Below are 23,986 nucleotides of genomic sequence, written 5' to 3'. Positions count from 1 at the left end.
CCTGCCGCTGCTCTGAGTGAGTGACAGGAGGCGTGTCTGTGTTCAGCTGCGGTGTGCGTGAACGCGCTGTTGGAAAGAAGAGAGAGAAAGCGCTGCCGGTGTATGGATGCCTATGATGGATACTGTAGAAAAGCGATATTGAACTGTTTAACATATTTTAATTTGCATACTGTATGGCAGTGTAAACATCCGGGCTTAGCCCAAATCAATATTTGTCCAAAGACATTTTAATTTTCTGTTAACAGCTTTACTGACATGAAAGGAGCTTTTGTTGTAGTATTGTTGTTCAGAAAATGAACATTATTTGGCACTGTAATTTGTAAAAAGTTTGTTGGGTATACCTCCTCTAGGGGGATCTGGGGGCATAGCATGTCACATTACCCATCAAAAGCTTGGGGTCAGTAAGATTATTTTTTAATGAATCAATGCATGAATTTATATGTAATGAACATTAATAAATACACAAATCCAAGGAGGGACACATTAAATTGATCAAATATGACAGTTAAGATATGTAATCCACGTAAATATGAAGCAACACAACTGTTTTCAACATTGATAATAATCATAAATGTTTCTTGAGCAGCAAATCATCATATTAGAATGATTTCTGAAGGATCATGTGACACTGAAGACTGGAATAATGATGCTGAAAATTCAGCTTTGATCACAGCAATAATTGTATATACTAGATTTTACTAGATTTTAAATTATAATAATTGAAATATTACTGTTTATATTGTATTTTTGATAAAATACAATGAATGTACCATTGGAATGTAAGTGAATGTGAAATGTCAATGTCAAAAACATTCAAAAAAAAAAAAAAATCTTACAGATCCAAACTTATGAATGATAGTGTATGTTATGCATGTAAATCTTTTCTAAGGTGGAAATAAAACAAATATTCCTATATTGATTTTCTTTTATTTATTTACTCGACAGGCTATTTTCTTACTCATAGCTTTCAGTCAGGCGACTGAAGCAGAGACCTGGAGGGCAAAACATCCATAGAACTGCAGGACAGGCCTGTTAATTTTCCATCTGTTTCAAACAACAAATATTACATTGCTTCTCAAAAAAAGGTAAACACAATATGAAAGTAAAATGCACGTTTTGGGCACTTGAAGGGTGTTAATGTCAAGCCCTGATTGTTAAGCCTGCCCTGGGTACACCAAACTACCCGCATTTTTCTTGTCCGTTGCCCTCACAGATTCCTGCAGTTAAGCTTGGATGTACTTTTACATTCCAATAATGGTCATAGATGACATGCCTCTGAACTGAAGTATGACTTGTTGTACCATTACAATACTTATAGGCAACTAGTCATCATATCTTCCACTCCACGAAACACATGTTAATGCTCAGTAGTACACATACATGGTGCTTTAATGTATGTGCATTGTACTAAAATGTGTTCATTTTCAATGGGCATATATGCGGCTCAAACGGGTAGCCTAGTGCATCCCAAATTTTTCAACATTAACATTTTAATATAACATTATAGTCATTGGCCTTTAGAAAAATGTTTTTTTGAGGAGGTGGAGTGCACAATAGGCCCCTGTGGCGCGGCCTAAGCTTTTGTCCTTAATGCCATTTTTTTCCCCTACATTACTTTTACTTTTATACTTTAAGTAGTTTTGAAACCAGTACTTTTACACTTTTACTTGAGTAAAAAGCTTGAGTTGATACTTCAACTTCTACAGAAGTATTTTTAAACCCTAGTATCTATACTTCTACTTGAGTAATGAATGTGAATACTTTTGACACCAGTGTGCACACATTTCCGCACACGATCAGCTGGTGATTAAAATAAAAGCTCAAGGATTTATCTTTTAAAAAGAAATTAGTACAAAAGTGTTGTCATTTCCCTATACTGTTGTGTAAAGTTAGTAACTAATAAAAACTGTCATTTATTTTAGAGTGCATTTGTTACAATATATGGAAATTACTGTCATGAATAATTATATAATATTAAAACATTATTATATTATTATTTTATTAATAATTGTCTGGCATCCTAAAACACAATGTAGACTGAGACTTTATATCACAACTATAAAGATGTTTGAGCCCTCTTTAATGTCCAGGTACAAGTCAATGCTGTTTCTTTGTTCAATCTGCATACTGTATGGCAGGGATGGACAACTCCGGTCCTGGAGGGCCAGTGTCCTGCAGAGTTTATCTCCATCCCTGATAAAATCTCACTTGCCTATAACTTTCTACTAATCCTAAAGACCTTGATTAGCTGGTTCAGGTGTGTTTGATTAGGGTTGGAGCTAAACTCTGCTGGATACTGGCCCTCCAGGACCGGAGTTGTCCATCCCTGCTGTATGGGCTTAAGCTCTTAAGTTTTGAGCTCTCAAAGTGCACAAGATTGATGAATTTAACCTTAAAATGTACAAAATGTTCTTATGGGGAGGCATGCCCCTTGACCCCCCTAGAGGAGGTACACCCAACAAACTTTTACAAATTACAGTACCAAATAATGTACATTTTCTGAACAACAATACTACAACAAAAGCTCCTTTCATGTCAGTAAAGCTGTTAACAGAAAATTAAAATGTCTTTGGACAAATATTGATTTGGGCTAAGCCCCGGATGTTTACACTGTCTGGCTCCGCCCCTGCCATACAGTATGCAAATTAAAATATGTTAAACAGTTCAATATTGTTTTTCTACAGTATTCATCATAGGCATCCATACACCGCCAGCGCGTTCTCTCTCTTCTCTCCAACAGCGCGTTCACACACACCGCAGCTGAACACAGACACGCCTCCTGTCACTCACTCAGAGCAGCGGCAGGCCTCGAGACTCTCGTTCGGTCCGGTTGAAGGGTTTTTGTTATGATATGAACAGCTGACATGACAACTTTAGCACATTTGTCAGTGTTTCCCAATGACCCTGTGCCGCTGCCACCGTTTCATCATAAACCGAAAATTTAAAACATACAAAGCTTAAATGGTCTCTAAGTTGTATTTTACCAATGAATTGAATGGTGATATGGCTTTGTGCCTTTATAAAACAGCAAAATACAGTGATTAAGTATCTATACAGTCTGTGCTGTGCATGTTTTAAATAGAAGCACGCACATTTCCACACGCGATCAGCTGGTGATCTGGGCCCAGTTTTTCAAAAAGTGTACTCTGGATCAAATTTATCCTGGTTTGGAAATCCCATGTTTTGCTATCCAGGATCACCTGATCCATCTTACTTTTATGCCAGTTTTTTAAAGGAACATTGGATTGAATCACTGTGAAATACCAAAATACCAAATACCAAATTTCAGGATTACCAAATCCTGTTTACCAGAGCCTTAAATGGAACCAACAGTTTAGCCTACTGGCTTAGCAAAGAACAGGTAGGCAAAATACTGGTGGCTACAAATAGCCATTGTTTGTATTAATTGTAAGAAACCGAAATACTGTAATGAACAGAAATATTTTACATTCCTTTTTTGTTATAATGTTAAATAATAAAACAAAAATTATGTCTAATAGTCAAAAATCATTTACAGGACAAATACCAGCTCTTTCCATCTCTGCCTTTAGGAGTTGTATCTCCAAAGATTTCCTCTGCAGGAGAATTTTAATTGAATTCTTCCAAAGTCCTAGTCTCTGTAATTGTGTCCTCTCCATCTGCTTCTATGCCTTCAATAAATGTAAAAATTAAAGTGACATGTGGCCAAGTATGGTGACCCATACTTGGAATTTGTGCTCTGCATTTAACCCATTCAAGTGCACACACACACTGTGAACACACACCCGGAGCAGTGGGCAGCCATTGCTGCGGCGCCCGGGGAGCAGTTGGGGGTACGGTGCTCAAGGGTCTCACCTCAGTCGTGGTATTGAGGGTGGGGAGAGCGCTGGATATTCACTCCCCTCACCGACAATCCCTGCCAGACCTGAGACTCGAACCCATGACCTTTGGGTTACAAGTCCGACTCTCTATCCATTAGGCCACGACTGCCCCAATGCCATGAAATGCAGAGCCTCTGATTTTTCTCCTCCTATGATATCAAGGAACATATCAGTGAAATCACCCCTCTTATATGGCTTGTTACCTGTTTGGAGGTTCTTGGCTTCAGTTAGGTCTTTCGTTGCCTTGGCCCTAAGGTTCTTCCATAGCAACATAACTTGTTTAATGGTCCTCTTTTGACCAGACCCCGTGGCATTGACATGATTGATTATGTCCTCCCAAATGTTGTGTTTTCCTTTTTTGGTCACTTCTCCACTGAGCTGAAACCTCCTACCATCGAGGCAAAATTTGCCCAAACACCCTCCAGCAGTGCACAGGTTTCTGCCACAGTAAAATTAGGCCATTTTGAGTCCATGGTTCCAACTCTTTGGTGTAGCCAACACTGATCTTAAAAGCCTTGAGCATAATTGCTTTGGCTTGTGCTCAATTAGGCTTACACCAATCAGCTCATCGCTGGTTAATGGGTGACACCATTTAAACACATCATCTATTTGCACCCATTTCTCTTAGCCTACAGAGGCATCCACATGGCAGGTATTGTTCATCGTTACCGTAGAAGGTACCATCAAAGGGTGCATGCTGAGTGTCCCAAACCACTCGAGCAATACACATCAGAAGAACTGTATGCACATTTTCGCTTTGGGAGAGATGATATTAAGTATATTGCAGATCTTGTCAGGCCAACACTCCAACACCAAACCCAAAGGAGTCATGCTTTATCTGTGGAGGAACAGTGCTTGATCGCTCTGCACTTTTATGCATGTGGGACTTTCTACCAAGTAATTGGTGACAATATGGGAGTGAGAAAATCAACCGTGAGTAATGTGGTGAAGGCTATGTCAGTAGCACTGGGCAGTCTGATCAAACAATTTGTTTCCTTTCCCAAGGATGACTAGACAGCTCAGACTAAGCACAAGTTTTTTCAAATGGGGAACATGCCTAGCACTATTGGTTCTATTGTACTCATGTGCATATCCAAGCACCTTGTGAAAGGGAGTGGGAGTATGTCAATCGAAAGGGGAGGCACAGCATCAACATTCAACTTGTGTGCAATGCCGACCTCATAATAACCAACTGTGATGTGAAATGGCCGGGGTCTGTTCATGATGCACGTATTCTAAGAGAAAGTGTACTATACAGAGAGCTTCAATCCCACCGACCAAATGGAATAGTATTGGGAGACAGTGCATATCCACTCCTACCATGGCTAATGACCCCTTTTTCAGTTGCGAACACACCTGAGCAGGAACGCTTCAACTCCTCACATTGGAAAACAAGATGTGTCATTGAACACTTAAATGGAGTCCTGAACAGACGTGCCCCCCCGTAAGAACATTTTGTACATTTTAAGGTTAAATGCATCAATCTGGTGCACTTTGAGAGCTCAAACTTAAGAGCTTAAGAAATTTTGAACAAAATTGAACAAAGAAACAGCACTAACTACCTGGACATTAAAGAGGGCTCAAACATCTTTATAGTTGTGATATAAAGTCTCAGTCTACATTGTGTTTTAGGATGCTAAACAATTATTAATAAAATTTTAATACTTAATCACTGTATTTTGCTGTTTAAGGCACAAAGCCATATCACGGTTTCGATTTCAGTTCGTTGGTAAAATACAACTTAGAGACTTTTTATGTTTTAAATTTTCGGTTTATGATGAAACGGTGGCGGCGGCACAGGGTCATTGGGAAACACTGGATGAATGTTTAGCTGACAAATGTGCTAAAGTTGTCATATATCAGCTGTTCATATCATAACAAAAACCCTTCAACCGGACCGAACGAGAGTCACGAGGCCTGCCGCTGCTCTGAGTGAGTGACAGGAGGCGTGTCTGTGTTCAGCTGCGGTGTGCGTGAATGCGCTGTTGGAGAGAAGAGAGAGAAAGCGCTGCCGGTGTATGGATGCCTATGATGAATACTGTAGAAAAACAATATTGAACTGTTTAACATATTTTAATTTGCATACTGTATGGCAGTGTAAACATCCGGGGCTTAGCCCAAATCAATATTTGTCCAAGACATTTTCATTTTCTGTTAACAGCTTTAAACCGGGCCCTGAAAAACCGGGCCCTGGTGATCAAAATAAAAGCTCAAGGATTTATCTTTTAAATAGAAATTAGTACAAAAGTGTTGTCATTTCCATATACTGTTGTGTAAAGTTAGTAACTAATAAAAATTGTCATTTATTTTAGAGTGCATTTGTCACAATATATGGAAATTACTGTCATGAATAATTATATAATATTAAAACATTATTATATTATTATTTTATTATTAAATGTTTGGCATCCTAAAACACAATGTAGACTGAGACTTTATATCACAACTATAAAGATGTTTGTCAATGTTGTTTCTTTGTTCAATTTGCATACTGTATGGCAGGGGCGGAGCCAGACAGTGTAAACATCCGGGGCTTAGCCCAAATCAATATTTGTCCAAAGACATTTTAATTTTCTGTTAACAGCTTTACTGACATGAAAGGAGCTTTTGTTGTAGTATTGTTGTTCAGAAAATGTACATTATTTCACACTGTAATTTGTAAAAGTTTGTTGGGTGTACCTCCTCTAGGGGGGTCCGGGGTCAACATTTTGTACATTTTAAGGTTAAATGCATCAATCTGGTGCACTTTGAGAGCTCAAAACTTAAGAGCTTAGGCCCATACAGTATGCAGATTGAACAAAGAAACAGCATTGACTTGTACCTGGACATTAAAGAGGCTCAAACATATTTATAGCTGTGATATAAAGTCTCAGTCTACATTGTGTTTTAGGATGCCAAACAATTATTAATGAAATAATAATATGTTTTACTATTATATAATTATTCATGACAGTAATTTCCATATATTGTAACAAATGCACTCTAAAATAAATGACAATTTTTATTAGTTACTAACTTTACACAACAGTATAGGGAAATGACAACACTTTTGTACAAATTTCCTTTTAAAAGATAAATCCTTGAGCTTTTATTTTGATCAGCTGATCTCGTGCGGAAATGTGTGCTGCCATCGAGAAACACGGTATTGTTTACCTTGTTTATTACTACAGAAGCTGTTCTTTAGTGTAGCATGTCACATTACCCATCAAAAGCTTGGGGTCAGTAAGATTATTTTTTAATGAATCAATGCATGAATTTATATGTAATGAACATTAATAAATACACGAATCCAAGGAGGGACACATTAAATTGATCAAATATGACAGTTAAGATATGTAATCCACGTAAATATGAAGCAACACAACTGTTTTCAACATTGATAATAATCATAAATGTTTCTTGAGCAGCAAATCAGCATATTAGAATCATTTCTGAAGGATCATGTGACACTGAAGACTGGAATAATGATGCTGAAAATTCAGCTTTGATCACAGCAATAAATTACAAATTGTAATACTAGATTTTAAATTATAATAATTGAAATATTACTGTTTATATTGTATTTTTGATAAAATACAATGAATGTACCCTTGGAAAGTAAGTGAATGTGAAATGTCAATGTCAAAAACATACAAAAAAAAAAAAAATCTTACGGATCCAAACTTATGAATGAATAAGTATATCTTATAAGGATTTTCTGACAGAACTAAAAAGAACAGAATTTTTATTATTCATCTTTACAAATGTCAGTTAATAATAGCATGGCTGTTCATTTTTTTTTTTCTTTTTAATATTGATTTGGGCTAAGCCCCGGATGTTTACACTGTCTGGCTCCGCCCCTGCAGATATGTATGCATCATATTTTAAAAACCAATAAATGAACAGCCTTGTATTGGACAAGACAGATAAATGTGCCAAAAAAATATATATATATATATAATTTTTGTAACATTTTTGTACTTTGCACAGAAGCTCTGATGAAAATAGTTCCCCAGTTGAGTAGTTTTACAGGAACTAAATGATTTGGCAGAATCAGAGAGATTAAACTGTATATGTTACCCATGATGGACAACATGAGTGATTATTCATTTGACACACACCTACCAGACAAATAAATCTATCAAACTAAAGGTACTTAGTAAACCTCCATCTGCGTGTGTCATGTGATGTGATGTGATGAAACGATGGGATGGACGGTTCACTCCCACGTTTAGAGGTGGATACAGTGTTGCTATAAATAGCCGGATCATTTTATCACTGATCATATCGTCAGTTTTAGTGAATTGACTCTCAGGTTGGGAACAATGTTTGCAAAAGGAGTCATCATCCTTCTCTGCGTCCTAGGTGAGTAATGTAATGATTTCATTCACAAAAACAACTGATATTAGGATGTTGCTAATTTGTCACATGAGGATCTACAATATATATATATTGATACTGTGCAACAGTCTAATTTGGTTCATAATGAAGAGTTTCATTGTTTCAGTAATTCACATTCAAGTTCTGTTTTTGTCCAGCAAAACAACATTAAACCTCATTGACTTTCATTGTATGGGCAAAACAACAAGTGAATGTGTTTCATGATAAACTTTAATCCTTGTTTTTCTTCTTAAAAAACAGTGGCCATTTCTGATGGAGCAAGAAAGGTGAGTAAATAAAGACTGTAGAATTGCTTCCCTCCAGGTGCAAATAACTCAAGGTTTTTTTTCTTTTTATGTGACCAGCCTAAATGCGCGCAACAGCCTCTGAAGTGCCCAAACAAATATCAGCCCGTGTGTGGAACCAATGGGAAAACATACGTCAATGAATGCTCTCTGTGTGCTGCGATCAAGTGAGTTTAAACATGCATGCATTTCCAAACAAATTACTATAGGTTTAAAAATGTTTAGAGTCTGTCACTTTCAAACTTTATTCTTCAATTTAATCTCACTCTTTTTTAGGGCATTAAAGATAAGAATCATAATCCTGAAAGAAGGCCGGTGTTAAATACAAATCTGCAGGAGTGACACAGGAATGGCACCATAATTCAGCTTGACAGACCTTTAGTCAGCTACACATGTCTCATTCATCATGACCTGAATGTGTAACGATTTAATCAATAAATAAATGTTGCATACTAAAGCTGTTCTCTTTAGTTCTGTTTTCTCTATGATAAATGATAAAATAGATGAAGATTTACTTTCCCAGGTGAAAAAAGTACACTTCTATAATGTCAAATCTTCTTTAGTACATATTAAGATAATCTTAAGAACATGTGTGTACTCAACTACTATTTTGTGACACTATGGGTTCAAATGTACTATAAGTGGTATCTAAATACATTTTTTAAATACAGAGATAGTATATTAAAAGCACATTTTAGTTAATATTTCATAGTGTCTCAAAATAGAGTACACTTAGATGTTCTCTTAAGAAGTAATATACTAACAATTATTTTTTAGTAAGTACAAAATTAGTGCACAAAAATAGAGCGCTTTAAGTACATTATAGAAATATATATTTTTTTTCCACCTGGGTTGAAGGAGGCACCCAAACCATCTAGACAGCAGAATATCATAAAGGGTATGTGCGCTTTTAACACCCTGTTAGATTAATTGTCAGGTTGACTATCTGCAGCCTCAAATCTATCAGTCATCAGTTGGAAACAGGCGCCTCGGGAGTGTGATCAAGCAGACACTGAGACAGTACCATAGTACCATAACATTCTCAAGTTTAAGGAAGAAGGGTCATACTTATACACAAGATAAAGCAGAATCTATGATGTGCAGATAACACAACAGAAAGAAGTTACACAAGGGCAGTCTGACACAAGAATAGTCAAAAGTGGAGCCTAAGAAACAAGAAAATATGAACACACCCAGTACAGGAAACACACAGAAAGCACCTCAAGTGTGTTCCATTTGACTGCAAGTGCCCTGCGAAGTGGACTTCACAGCGGATTCTTCCATCTAAAGTGAGATTCCAGTCTGAAGGGAGAGATCTTCCTGAAGGGCACTGCAAACAGCACAGGGAATAAGGGAGCATGGATACATCACTTCACAGCACATCTCTCCAGTACTTAATAAGTGTTGTGGCAAATCAATCAACTCCTCTGACTCTACTGGTTAAGAGACAAACACGTTCAATTGTCTTTAAAGCTTTTATTTTACTATCACATTCTTTGAGGATTAACCACTAATCATCCATTCATCTTAAAGTATCTTATACAGTAAATTTAAGTTCTTACGTCACATTTATGCTCCTCATTTCTGATCTTCATACAAACAACAAATTCAGATACATCACCCAATCATAGAAATCCTTCATTTTACAGACATATAGCATGCAAATTTAGGTTCTATAACATCTTATCACAACAGATCCATTGTGTAGCCCACAATGTCATTGTCCAACCTCAGTGGTGATTTGGAATTCCTTAAGCTGATTTCACCTGTACACAAACCTTAGACAGGATAGAAAATATTTCTTTGCGATAGTTCAACATGTCATGTTCACACAATTCTGTTACCATCCCCCTTTTTGATACATTGTTCATCATTAATTGATCTTAGTGGTTGGTGATATGTTTCTCTAAACAACATTTGCCATCAACACTAAACTGAAATCCATCTTTAATTCTCCAACCAGATTTTCTCCAGCTTTCTCTGTCTCTGAACATGCTCTGTAAAGAGTTTTTTAAGAGAGGAAAATCAAGGTTATTTTCAGATAACTGATTACACACAATCTCCTGTGTCTGCTCCAGCACTTCCTAAAGAAACAGAAAATTTTTTATTAGTTTGGGCACAACCAGAAATTCAAACCACAGCACCCCAAAGATCGTCTACCACCCCAAACTAATAATGAGCACTTGTATAGATAATCACAATTCTTTCCACCTTGACTTATCCCTTGTTTTATGTCATAAAAGCTCCTAACTTCTCACTGTAACTCACATCGTCACTCTTCTCTTGAGACTCCAGTGTTCTCTGACAAACCGGATCACTTTATTCTTATGTTTAGCTCAAAGTTTAGCAGGTCCCTCAGTAGGGTTGCCACCTTCAAAACAGAAAAATAAGGGACGCCAGCCACAGCGGGAGCCACACCCCTCGGGGCCACGATGACCACAGTCCCGATGGTGTGCCAGTGGTGGTATATCATAACTTAAAACATATTTTCATAAAAATATTAAGATTGATACCAATGGACATTATAATAAGATATCTGCTATTAAAATCAGTGTGAACAGGTGCACTCAGTCTCTCACTATCACAACTTAAGTGGTCATATTGAATACACAGCTATGACAATAATAAACATAGGCCAACAAAACAGGAACTTGTGAGATGTAAACCATATTTTATTAACTTATTAAATTAACAGATCCATAACTTTGTAATTATAAATTGAACAAATTGTAAATTGTCTTTTGTTATGAACAAAGATCTTGCCTAAAATATTTGTCATGTTTGCAGTAACACCATCAAACAGTGAAACCACACCTAAATAACTGGAAATGATATATCTACAAACATTTCTTATTTAAGTAAAACACTTAACAACATTTTTATTATTGGTAAGTAAATTTATTTTATTCACATAGGTACTATATTTTGATTAAATATGTATTAAATAGCCTATATACTATCTCTTATCTCTTATTAAAGTAATGCTTATGTGTCTGACTGTACAACTTAACCTTAATAAACAAATCCTACCATAACATGATTAATGTACATTATTAACATTATTTCTTAATAGGCAGCATATGAAATCTAACGTTATCAATCAAAAACTTGAGGTGATAAAAAAAAAAAAAAAAAAAAAAAACATTACACGATCTGCCTCAGGAGAGAACCGGCGAGGCGGCATCCCACCCTCCTCTGACTCTGATTGGCCGTGATTCACGGCCCGTGAACCTGAAACAAACCAATCAAACCATCAATCATGATGGCAACGAGTATCACCCAATCAGGGGCAGAATCAGGACGTGTCTTCACACAATGCGGGTGGGGTGATTTGCATGGGATGCTCCATAATATGGACCTATGTAAAATACGGGACAAATCGCGTCCCGTATCAAATCAATACGGGACGCGATTTGTCCCGTATTTTACATAGGTCCTTTTGGCTGTAAATATGGGACGATTCCGTATTTCACGGGACAGGTGGCAACCCTATCCCTCAGCCAATGCTTGGTGTACTTCAGAAGCGCACTCATTTACTGTGCAATGATTTTTCTTTTCTCTGTTTCTCTAATTGATACTACAGTTCTTTCAGTCAGTCTACCCCCTCCAGTGAGGGTCAAAACTCATCTGCTTATACCAAATAGAGGACAGTAGCCCTGAAACCAACACTTCACATTCCCCGGTCACAACTTATCCTTCGCTATTCCGGCCTGTTGTTTTGTCTCTGAAGTCAGAGCCATCTACAAACAACACGTCCTCACAGTTATCAAATGGTTTGTCTAGCAGGTCAAGTCATGGTGTACAGACTTGATCAAGGATAGTCGAACAACAATGATGTTTCTTCTCATCATCCTTCGTTCTATGAAGGTTACTGGGCTCTCTGGATAATCTTGTTTATTGCCAGTGTGTCACTGTTTCTCTGCCGTCAAGTCTACATTTTACATTTAGCATTGTGATCACACATAGCTGACAGTGTTTAAATTCAGACCCCAAGTTGAATTTAGACAAGGGGTTTTAACTCATGGACGGCAATCTTCAATTTCACAATTCCAATTTTCCATAAATACTTAAACTTACTGATCCAGAGAGTAATTCAAATCAATATCATAAATGACAAAAGTGGTCATAATTACCATTAGTAGACAGAGCTGGATAAACAATCCACTTAAAGTTCGTCCCATGTTCTGTATATCGTCTTTTTATCAGATTCAATCCAAATATCTGCTTCTCCAAATTTCTCATTTCACTTAACCCATCTGTAACGATAAAACACTCATTCACACTAGTTAATGACTTATACACTCTCTATGGATTTGCCCCAAACTAACACATACAAAACATAAAGTCCAGTCACTCTCACACTCACTCACATTAGACACACATGACTATAAACTGCTCACTTTCAAAGTTGCCTTTGGTCTTAATCCTAAAAGCATATCTTTAAACTTCTCATTTGTTCTGTATATCTTTACTTAGTTTCTTACATGATCTTTTATTCAGTCTCAAAGCATATCTGTTCACTATAATTCTTTTTCACAAAAGTCAACTGGGTTGTTTTGGTTCCAGTCTCATTGCTTTGTTTTGTTTAAACTTTAGCAGACTGATAACAGACAGACAGAGTATTCTTGCCTCTACCCCAGCCGTCTCTCTCTCTTACTGCACAAATAATCACTTCAGCAGCCTCTTAAGACTGTAACTTTGACTGAATTTAACATCAAATTACTATACATAACCCTTGGTCAAATCTAAATGTTTTAACTTTCAAATAAAGAGAACATTACCACCATCTAAAGTATGTTATGCCAGTTGCCATTTTTGAGGGGATCTTTAGTTTAAATGCTGAATGCACTTAACTTTCTCTTGAATCTGCAAAATCAGTCTTCATCTTTAACACCACCATTGCCTTGGAATTATCCTCTGCCATGTCTAATGACCTGCAGGAATAAAACTATGATAGAGACACATTAGTTCAAAATCACACAGCCTCATGACTTCAGGGATTCATCATCCTGCTGAATCTAAAACTTCTATACAATTCTTGCCAATAGGGCAACCAACATCATATTACTAAATTTTACTCTGGTCTCCCCAGAACTTACAGACAATCACCTCATGGTCTCAGTCGGCTCTTGTAAGCTCATTCCCATCAGCTCTATATCAATGCTCTTTTTCCTCAGGGTCTTGTCCCCTGGCATAGTTGCTTGTCACAATGAAAAACAAGCCCTCTCGGGAATGCGGTTTCTGGTGAGTGGTATAGAGGAGCACTTTTGGGTCAGACTACTGTTCTTCTCACAGGTCATTCCCCCTTCATGATGCTGCTGGCCTCACAGACATCCTGCTCAACTCTCATACCCATCTCACATAAACACCTCCCTCCAGGGTAGATGCCCAGTGGCGGCGGCAACCCCCTGCCTTAGGTTGTCCTCATCTGGCCAAAAAGGATCTTACCCATCAATGAGAAATCACCTCGTGCACACTGGTTACCGCTCTTTCCCATTCCAGATCTTTGACAGTTTTCTTCACCAGAATCAGGTGTTTTCTGGGGCTTAGGGAAGTTGCATTCAAGAGCCACCAGAGCCATTGGACTGCCTAATAGTGTTAAAACATGGAGACAGGTTAATAACAGCAGTATTTAATCACTAAAATCATTAGACTGTGCATTCTCTCAGCAGCAACAATATCAGTGCTGAGATTATTATCATTTAATTCTCACGACTGTCCATTCAGTGTAGTGTTCTGCCACATCTGTAACTGGAGCCATCAGCCTTGCACATGGTGGCGACAAAGATCAGACAAAAAAAATTACTGGTCATAAACGAAATTCATCAAAATAGTCACTTATATCATTCAAGGTCTGTATTACCATTTTAAAGACCTCTTTCTACTCTCATTAAGTTTTACTTTGACACATTTAACAACAAATGGCCCTCTTTATGGCAATTGTTTCTTTTAACATCTCTGTGTCCATGATTTTCAACTTAGACACTGTGCTTCACTTTACACAGCTTGTTATCACTTATGACACAAGCTCAGATAGCAGCTTTTAGCTGACTTTGAATGAGAGAGACTGAGGATTTCAGGACTGGTACTCTGCCTTTTATAACCTTTGACATCAAACTTTATCTATTGTCTTTTGACTCTGGCCCAGCTTAAGACTTTGCCAGAAATGACATTAATTTCCAAATAAACAACTGTTTATATTCGTCTTTTACTCACACATCATGGAAATTAGAGGTTACAAATTTCCAGTCAGGTTGAGTTTCAGATACAACTGGCAACCTAATTTTTCCTGCCATTTCACTTTTGATCATCAAAAACCAAACATTTAGACATTAAAGGTCCAAAATCATTTTAGTCATTTTACATTGTGATAGCGATGCGCTCATCACATAAAAACATACTTGAGACTGTTCAACCTTTTTTTCCCAAAGTGAAACATTCTTTAAGAATTTTTCATTTTCACTTTCATAAAATTAATTTTCTCCTGCTATATTTCCCTTCATCATAGCCACTTATCTCACTATCAAATAGTTAGTTTGCAGATGCAAAACATATTATCAATATGGTTTCTACTGTTTTGCAGTACCATAATATTATTTTAATCATATTTCTACATCTAATGTCATGCATCCATTTAATGGATGAATAAACAAAACTTTTTTGTAAGTTACATTCTATCCTCCTTCCCTACATGCCAATTCTTTCTTCTTCCCTACATGCCAATTCTTTCTGCATTAACCTTTAGTCTGCTTCCTCTAGCCTACAAATCTATTATCTGCTTACATTTCACACACACATTGCTCTCACACAAACTCAACATCCCCAAATCGCAGTTCTCTTCAACTCATTCCCTTACGACCTTAAGTCTTATGACCACTCAACGTTCCCTCTTCTGGGAAATCACAATACTTAACTAGCTTTTCTATATCTTACATGCATCTTTGACCATACAATTTTCTCATTTGATAAAACACTGGTACATCATATTTTACAACACCCCCTATCACTTCACTTTTTGCAAGCTTGCTCTGGGATTCCCTATTTTGACTCTCCCAGCTTGTGTGGATTTTAAGTCTTCGGTGCACACCTAATAATCTGCGGACGTCTCCCCCAGATCCGATTGACTGCCCCAACCGGACGAGCTTGAGTAACTGCTCCACGACCTTTTTGACCCAAGGCCGCACGGGCTACTTACAGACTTAAGCGCTTAGACAAACGCTGTTACTGCACTCGCGATCAGTTTTGGGGACTTCTTGATCCCTGCTTTTGGTTATTTAGAATTGTGTTATGCGGACTCGTACAATCTGCTTCGGCGGACCTCCCAGCGTTCACAGACTGCCCCCGCAGACCACAATTCAAATTTTCTTTCCCAATTCACTATAACTGCTACTGATTATTTAAATTGTGTTACACAGCCTCGTACAATCTGCTTCTGCGGACTCAAGCGCTTAGACTGTAACTGCTATCACAAATTTAATTGGGCCCTATCCCAAATAAATTTTGTTCCTGTATGACCCAGCCTAGATTTATTACCCCAAAATCGGTAACGGGTATCGCCGATTGTTTGCCCCAAAATTGGTAACGGGTATCGCCGATTGCAAATCTTCCACCGTGAAAAACGCTCTTACTGCCCCCAGCTTCCACAGACTGCCTCTCTGTACACCACAATTCAAATGTTTACTGTTACTGACTGTACTATTACTGACTACTGCAGTCGATCTCAATCCCACAAAACCCTCCGGACCGCGACCACATAGCCCTGCCGGAGCCACCAAAATGGTTCGTCCCGGTTTCCTAATTACTTATTTACCAAATCATAAATTCCCCTTTTTTCACTTTCTTTATTCAAAAACTTATTTTACCCACATAAACTCATATTTAAATCACTTAAATCACAAATTTCTCAATTTTTCCTGTTTCCTAATCTTCCAAATTTTACCAAATCACACTTACTCTTAATTCCCCATAAAATTTAAATGTATCTCTTACCAGAGAGTCATGTAGCCACCTAGGTTCGTTTTCTGATTCCAGTGGTGTCCCACTCTGGACCCTGGCGGTCGGCCCCTCATCCCTTAATCTATTCGGGGTAGGGCTGAGACTACTATTAAGTCAAGGATGATCAGTCACCGTCTGCTCTCGGGTCCAAAAGGCACATCCATGGAATCCCACTTTCTGACACCAAATTGTTGTGGCAAAAAAATCAACTCCGACTCTACTGCATAAGAGACAAACATGTCCAATTGTCTTTAAAGCTTTTATTTCTTGCAAGAAAGGTCAGACAGGTCATACAGAAACACAAGTAGCTGCAGAGTGTAAGACAAAGAACGAAAGCTTCCCCTCACTTTTATATCTCTAACCTCCAAGGCCGAAGCCTCTGTCCTTTTACCATGTTTGGAACATCTCTTAGTGGCTGTAACTTTCCACACATTGTTAGCACAGACATGTTTTTAACATACATCTTGCATTTCCCCATACCATATCTTGCTCTTTCTATTTCCAACATCTATGTTAACACTATGTTAAACATTACCACTTAAGCCAACATATCATGTTCCATAAGCATCATATTTCACAAGAATACAGGTAAAAAGCATATGAAAAATTAAAATTTCCACAACATAAGTTTGAATAAAATAAAGGTGGTGAAAATGACTTGAGGCTCTGGCATTATTATTGATGTTTATTAATCCCACATGTGGTTTATATACGGCTGTTCAAAGTGTGTGTAACACTTCAATTTACAGGGTCCTTGTTACACATTACATGTAGCTACTATAGTAATTACTATAAATGTATAAATTTAACAATAATTTATATTATATTGGTTTACAGAGGTATTTTATATTATCAAACCTAAAAAATCACCCATGCACGACTATGTTTGATGACTTTTCAGGGTGTTCAAATGAACTCATTTTGTCATATGAAGTGAACTTCAGTGAACACTGGAGAGACCCTGTAAGACAGAGTGCAGCTGTTTAAGAGATATTTTAGATGTTTCAGATACAGTACTGTTAAACTATGTTGATTTTATAAAGTGTCCAGTTGTCTTGTAAGAGGTTGAGATATTTCAGATGGAGTGGATGTAATGTGATTCAAATACACGAGTTATCACTTACTGTAAGCCAGGGGCGGCGCTAGGGGTGGGCTAAGGGGGCTGGAGCCCCTTTCAGGTTTGAGGTTTCTTAACAGTGCTCTCAAAATATCATTTTTCTAAACGTATCTCTCTATTAAAATATGTTAAACAGTTCAATATCGCTTTTCTACAGTATTCATCATAGGCATCCATACACCGGCAGTGCTTTCTCTCTCTTCTCTCCAACAGCGCGTTCACGCACACCGCAGCTGAACACAGACACGCCTCCTGTCACTCACTCAGAGCAGCGGCAGGCCTCGAGACTCTCGTTCGGTCCGGTTGAAGGGTTTTTGTTATGATATGAACAGCTGATATATGACAACTTTAGCACATTTGTCAGCTAAACATTCATTCAATGTTTCCCAATGACCCTGTGCTACCGCAGCCACCGTTTCATCATAAACCGAAAATTTAAAACATACAAAGCTTAAATGGTCTCTAAGTTTACCAATGAACTGAAATCGAAAACGTGATATGGATTTGTGCCTTTATAAAACAGCAAAATACAGTGATTAAGTATCTATATAGTCTGTGCTGTGCGTGTTTTAAATAGAAGCGCGCACATTTCCGCATGCAAATCAAATTTATCCAGATTTGGAAATCCCATGTTTTGCTATCCAGGATCACCTGATCCATCTTACTTTTATTCCAGTTTTTTAAAGGAACATTGGATTGGATCACTGTGATCCAAATACCAAATTTCAGGATTACCAAATCCTGTTTACCAGAGCCTTAAATGGAACCAACAGTTTAGCCTACTGGCTTAGCAAAGAACAGGTAGGCAAAATACTGGTGGCTACAAATAGCCATTGTTTGTTTTAATTGTAAGAAACAGAAACACTGTAATGAACAGAAACATTTTACATTACTTTTTTTTTGTTATAATGTTAAATAACAAAACAAAAACAATTATATCTAATAGTCAAAAACTATTTACTGGACAGATACCAGCTCTTTCCATCTCTGCCTTTAGGTGAGTATCTCCATCTGCACTTTTTCTGCTGCAGTTGGGTAAGCAAGATTTGTTCTTTACCCAGTTCAATTTGTACTTCTGCTCTTTCTGTTTCCCGTTTCAGAAGCAACTCATAGCTGTCACCATCCTGGTTTGTAGCTGAGGAATGTTTGCGTTTTCTTGTAGGAACATCTTGGACTGTCTTCATTACATCCACTAGAGATCTATCTTCCTCCTCAGTCACTGTAGTTAAGTCCAGGACAAACATTTCCTCTGCAGGAGAATATTGCTTTCATTCTTCTGAAGTCCTAGTCTCTGTAATTGTGTCCTCTGCATCTGCTTCTATGCCTTCAGTGAAAGTGAAGTGACATGTGACCAAGTATGGTGACCCATACTCAGAATTTGTGCTCTGCATTACCCATCCAAGTGCACACACACACTGTGAACACACACCCGGAGCAGTGGGCAGCCATTGCTGCGGCGCCCGGACCTGCCGGACCTCAGACTCAAACCCATGACCTTTGGGTTCAGTTAGGTCTTTCGTTGCCTTGGCCCTAAGGTTCTTCCATCGCAACATAACTTGTTTAATGGTCCTCTTTTGACCAGACCCCGTGGCATTGACATGATTGGTTATGTCCTCCCAAATGTTGTGTTTTCCTTTTTTGGTCACTTCTCCACTGAGCTGAAACCTCCTACCATCGAGGCAAAATTTGCCCGAACACCCTCCAGCAGTGCACAGGTTTCTGCCACAGTAAAATTAGGCCATTTTGAGTCCATGGTTCCAACTCTTTGGTGTAGCCAACACTGATCTTAAAAGCCTTGAGCATAATTGCTTTGGCTTGTGCTCAATTAGGCTTACACCAATCAGCTCATCGCTGGTTAATGGGTGACACCATTTAAACACATCATGTATTTGCACCCATTTCTCTTGCCTACAGAGGCATCCACATGGCAGGTATTGTTCATCGTTACCGTACAACACCAAACCCAAAGGAGTCATGCTTTATCTGTGGAGGAACAGTGCTTGATCGCTCTGCACTTTTACGCATGTGGGACTTTCTACCAAGTAATTGGTGACAATATGGGAGTGAGAAAATCAACCGTGAGTAATGTGGTGAAGGCTATGCAGTAGCACTGGGCAGTCTGATCAATCAATTTGTTTCCTTTCCCAAGGATGACCAGACAGCTCAGACTAAGCACAAGTTTTTTCAAATGGGGAACATGCCTAGCACTATTGGTGCTATTGATTGTACTCATGTGCATATCCAAGCACCTTGTGAAAGGGAGTGGGAGTATGTCAATCGAAAGGGGAGGCACAGCATCAACATTCAACTTGTGGGCAATGCCGACCTTATAATAACAAACTGTGATGTGAAATGGCCGGGGTCTGTTCATGATGCACGTATTCTAAGAGAAAGTGCACTATACAGAGAGCTTCAATCCCCGACCAAATGGAATAGTATTGGGAGACAGTGCATATCCACTCCTACCATGGCTAATGACCCCTTTTTCAGTTGCAAACACACCTGAGCAGGAACGCTTCAACTCCTCACATTGCAAAACAAGATGTGTCATTGAACACTTATATGGTGTCCTGAACAGATGGTTTGCATGTCTTAACTACTTGCGAGTACAACCCAAGGTGGCATGCAACATATTCCTTGCCTGTATTGTTTTGCATAACATCGCCACCAGGCGTCATGTCCCTCTTAATGACAATTTTGATGGACCTGAGCCTGATGTAGAACCAGAACAGCCGTCAATGTTCTTACCTAATGAAGGACACACTGGACTTGCAATTAGAGATGCAGTTTTGATAAATGACTTTTAACTAGGCTACTGAATATATTTGTTGTTGTTGCCATTAATATAGGCTGTGGAATTATAGAGCTGTGAGCAACAGTGACATTTATTTGACAGCTGATAGCTTTGAGATTTCTTGTTTGTCTGTTTTTGTTGTTTACCATATCTCATTAGATGTGACATGGTTCATATATGCTTCAAATATGAAGAAATGTATATATCATCAGTAAACATTGATTTTGTGATCACTCACTTAAAAAAACTCTCTGATTTCATTTGGTTCGAAAAATCACAACTGAATCCACCCTTCTGATGGGATCAGGATAATCCTGTTTTTTTTTTTTTTATTTATTTATTTATTTTTTTTTTTTATCAAATAAATCCCAAACCAAGTTCAAAGTTTTGAAAAACCCAAGGTTTGATCCAGACCAAATGTAAGATCGGATTACATACTCTGATCTTAGTTCGGAATCCCTCTTTTGCTTTTGAAAAACCCATTTCCAAGAACTGATCCAATCCTTGATCCGAAATCCCACTGGATTACTTTTGAAAATCTGGGCCCTGGTGATCAAAATAAAAGCTCATGGGTTTATCTTTTAAAAAGAAATTAGTACAAAAGTGTTGTCATTTCCATATACTGTTGTGTAAAGTTAGTAACTAATAAAAATGGTCATTTATTTTAGAGTGCATTTGTTACAATATATGGAAATTACTGTCATGAATAATCATATAATATTAAAACATTATTAGTATATTATTATTTTATTAATAATTGTTTGGCATCCTAAAACACAATGTAGACTGAGACTTTATATCACAACTATAAAGATGTTTGTCAATGTTGTTTCTTTGTTCAATTTGCATACTGTATGGCAGGGGCGGAGCCAGACAGTGTAAACATCCGGGGCTTAGCCCAAATCAATATTTGTCCAAAGACATTTTAATTTTCTGTTAACAGCTTTACTGACATGAAAGGAGCTTTTGTTGTAGTTTTGTTGTTCAGAAAATGTACATTATTTGACACTGTAATTTGTAAAAGTTTGTTGGGTGTACCTCCTCTAGGGGGGTCCGGGGGCCTGCCCCCCCCCCCCCCCCATTTTAAGGTTAAATGCATCAATCTGGTGCACTTTGAGAGCTCAAAACTTAAGAGCTTAAGAAATTTTGAACAAAATTCAACAAAGAAACAGCATTGACTTGTACCTGGACATTAAAGAGGGCTCAAACATCTTTATAGTTGTGATATAAAGTCTCAGTCTACATTGTGTTTTAAGATGCTAAACAATTATTAATAAAATTTTAATACTTAATCACTGTATTTTGCTGTTTTATAAAGGCACAAAGCCATATCACGGATTCGATTTCAGTTCGTTGGTAAAATACAACTTAGAGACCGTTTAAGCTTTGTATGTTTTAAATTTTCGGTTTATGATGAAACGGTGGCGGCGGCACAGGGTCATTGGGAAACACTGAATGAATGTTTAGCTGACAAATGTGCTAAAGTTGTCATATATCAGCTGTTCATATCATAACAAAAACCCTTCAACCGGACCGAACAAGAGTCACGAGGCCTGCCGCTGCTCTGAGTGAGTGACAGGAGGCGTGTCTGTGTTCAGCTGCGGTGTGCGTGAACGCGCTGTTGGAGAGAAGAGAGAGAAAGCGCTGCCGGTGTATGGATGCCTATGATGAATACTGTAGAAAAACAATATTGAACTGTTTAACATATTTTAATTTGCATACTGTATGGCAGTGTAAACATCCGGGGCTTAGCCCAAATCAATATTTGTCCAAAGACATTTTAATTTTCTGTTAACAGGTTTACTGACATGAAAGGAGCTTTTGTTGTAGTATTGTTGTTCAGAAAATGTACATTATTTGGCACTGTAATTTGTAAAAGTTTGTTGGGTGTACCTCCTCTAGGGGGGTCCAGGGGCATGCCCCCCCCCCCCCCCGTAAGAAAATTTTGTACATTTTAAGGTTAAATGCATCAATCTGGTGCACTTTGAGAGCTCAAAACTTAAGAGCTTAAGCCCATACAGTATGCAGATTGAACAAAGAAACAGCACTAACTACCTGGACATTAAAGAGGGCTCAAACATATTTATAGCTGTGATATAAAGTCTCAGTCTACATTGTGTTTTAGAATGCCAAACAATTATTAATAAAATAATGGTAACACTTTACAATAACAGTACATGAATAACCATGAACTAATACCTGAATTAATAGTTACTTCAACATGAACTCATGATTAGTTAAGATATGAACTAATGAAGAGTGATCCAGGAGTCATAGGGATTCATGCATGAAAACAGAAGCCTTAACTATGCGTTAATACATGTTTGATAATTAATGCATTAATTAACATTTAGGGTAAACTAAATCAAACAGTCTCTATAAGAAGGAATAATACATATTTGGACTTTGAAATAAATTTAAACAATTTATTATTGTCCGAATTTAAACTACTGACATCAGCAGCTTCATTATAAACATCACTGAAAGGCACAGGATTAGTTTGCCATTATTTTCACTTATCCTCCTTATCAAACATATAAAATACTAAATACACTATTTATCTTAAAAGGTCTTAATCTGTTTTGTGATATTCTTTCCTATCAAACAAAACTACTGTGACTTACATCAGTTCCTGAGGAATCGGTTCCCAAAAAAATAACCAAACAGGAAACATGAACTAACGTTTGCTGGTATCAGATTCAGAAGATCACTCTCCATCCAGACGCAGGCCGTGATCATACTGTACCTCCATTCTCTGACTTTTTGAAAAGTCACACAACATCACTTAACTGGGCTGAATACTGTTAGTACATGTGTGTTTGATAGTAAGTTAATGATAATCATGAGCTGAATTTGGTAAGTAGTTAACAGTGAATTAATTATGATTGTGCCCCCTCAAGTAAAGTCATGACATAAGTAACGTATACATTAACCAACCAATAGTTGATGTTGGTATATGCTTAGTTAATAATTAGTTAATTATGATTGTGCCCCCTCAAGTAAAGTCATGACATGATGCACATATCACACATCATTAACTAATATATGAATAAATACTATAGAGTGCCATCCTTATTCCTTTACATCCTAAACAGTTTCTGTTTCTGTACAAAAAAAACTAAAATAAAAAGTATTTGTATTTTATTTTTATTTATATAATTAAACATATATGGACTTGAAAGCAAGCCATAAACATACCTGTAAAGACACACATAAGGCACATTTACATGTAAAATAGCACGCGACCACAAGCTAATGCTAATCAAAGCATATACATTTAAATGACAAAAATACAAATACAGTTAATAACTGCACATAACCTCCTGAAAATCCCAATGAAACATACATGTAAATATGTCTTTAATTATTAATTCTGCTTACCAAAGCAGTCAACATTTATTAGTTTAAAATGCCAGCAACACAACAAACGCGACAAGAGAACACCTAGCGTGCGCCACTAATGAGTGTCCCGCCAGAAACAAACCCTACATACTTTAGTTCCGGGAATAAACTATGACTATATATCTATGACTAAATATAAATGAACTGTAAAAAT

The 23,986-nt window shown here is 37.5% G+C and overlaps 1 long non-coding RNA gene and 2 pseudogenes across 1 annotated transcript; all 3 read left to right on the top strand.

The window, feature by feature from the left end:
- The first annotated feature begins 4,505 nt into the window (after window positions 1–4,505).
- LOC137003744 (putative nuclease HARBI1) lies at window positions 4,506–5,308 on the top strand (annotated as a pseudogene).
- A 2,829-nt stretch (window positions 5,309–8,137) lies between these two features.
- LOC137002734 (uncharacterized) lies at window positions 8,138–8,939 on the top strand. Its single transcript, XR_010891910.1, has 4 exons — window positions 8,138–8,204; window positions 8,481–8,506; window positions 8,585–8,691; window positions 8,801–8,939. It is a non-coding gene; the product is annotated as an uncharacterized lncRNA (long non-coding RNA).
- A 10,580-nt stretch (window positions 8,940–19,519) lies between these two features.
- Window positions 19,520–20,443, top strand: LOC137003743 (putative nuclease HARBI1; annotated as a pseudogene).
- Window positions 20,444–23,986: the final 3,543 nt, after the last annotated feature.

The sequence above is a fragment of the Chanodichthys erythropterus genome, chromosome 16 (genome assembly GCF_024489055.1).
Source record: "Chanodichthys erythropterus isolate Z2021 chromosome 16, ASM2448905v1, whole genome shotgun sequence".
In the NCBI taxonomy this organism is placed as follows: domain Eukaryota; kingdom Metazoa; phylum Chordata; class Actinopteri; order Cypriniformes; family Xenocyprididae; genus Chanodichthys; species Chanodichthys erythropterus.
Note: the sequence above shows the minus strand (reverse complement) of the source record. Positions and strands in the feature narration are given on the sequence as shown.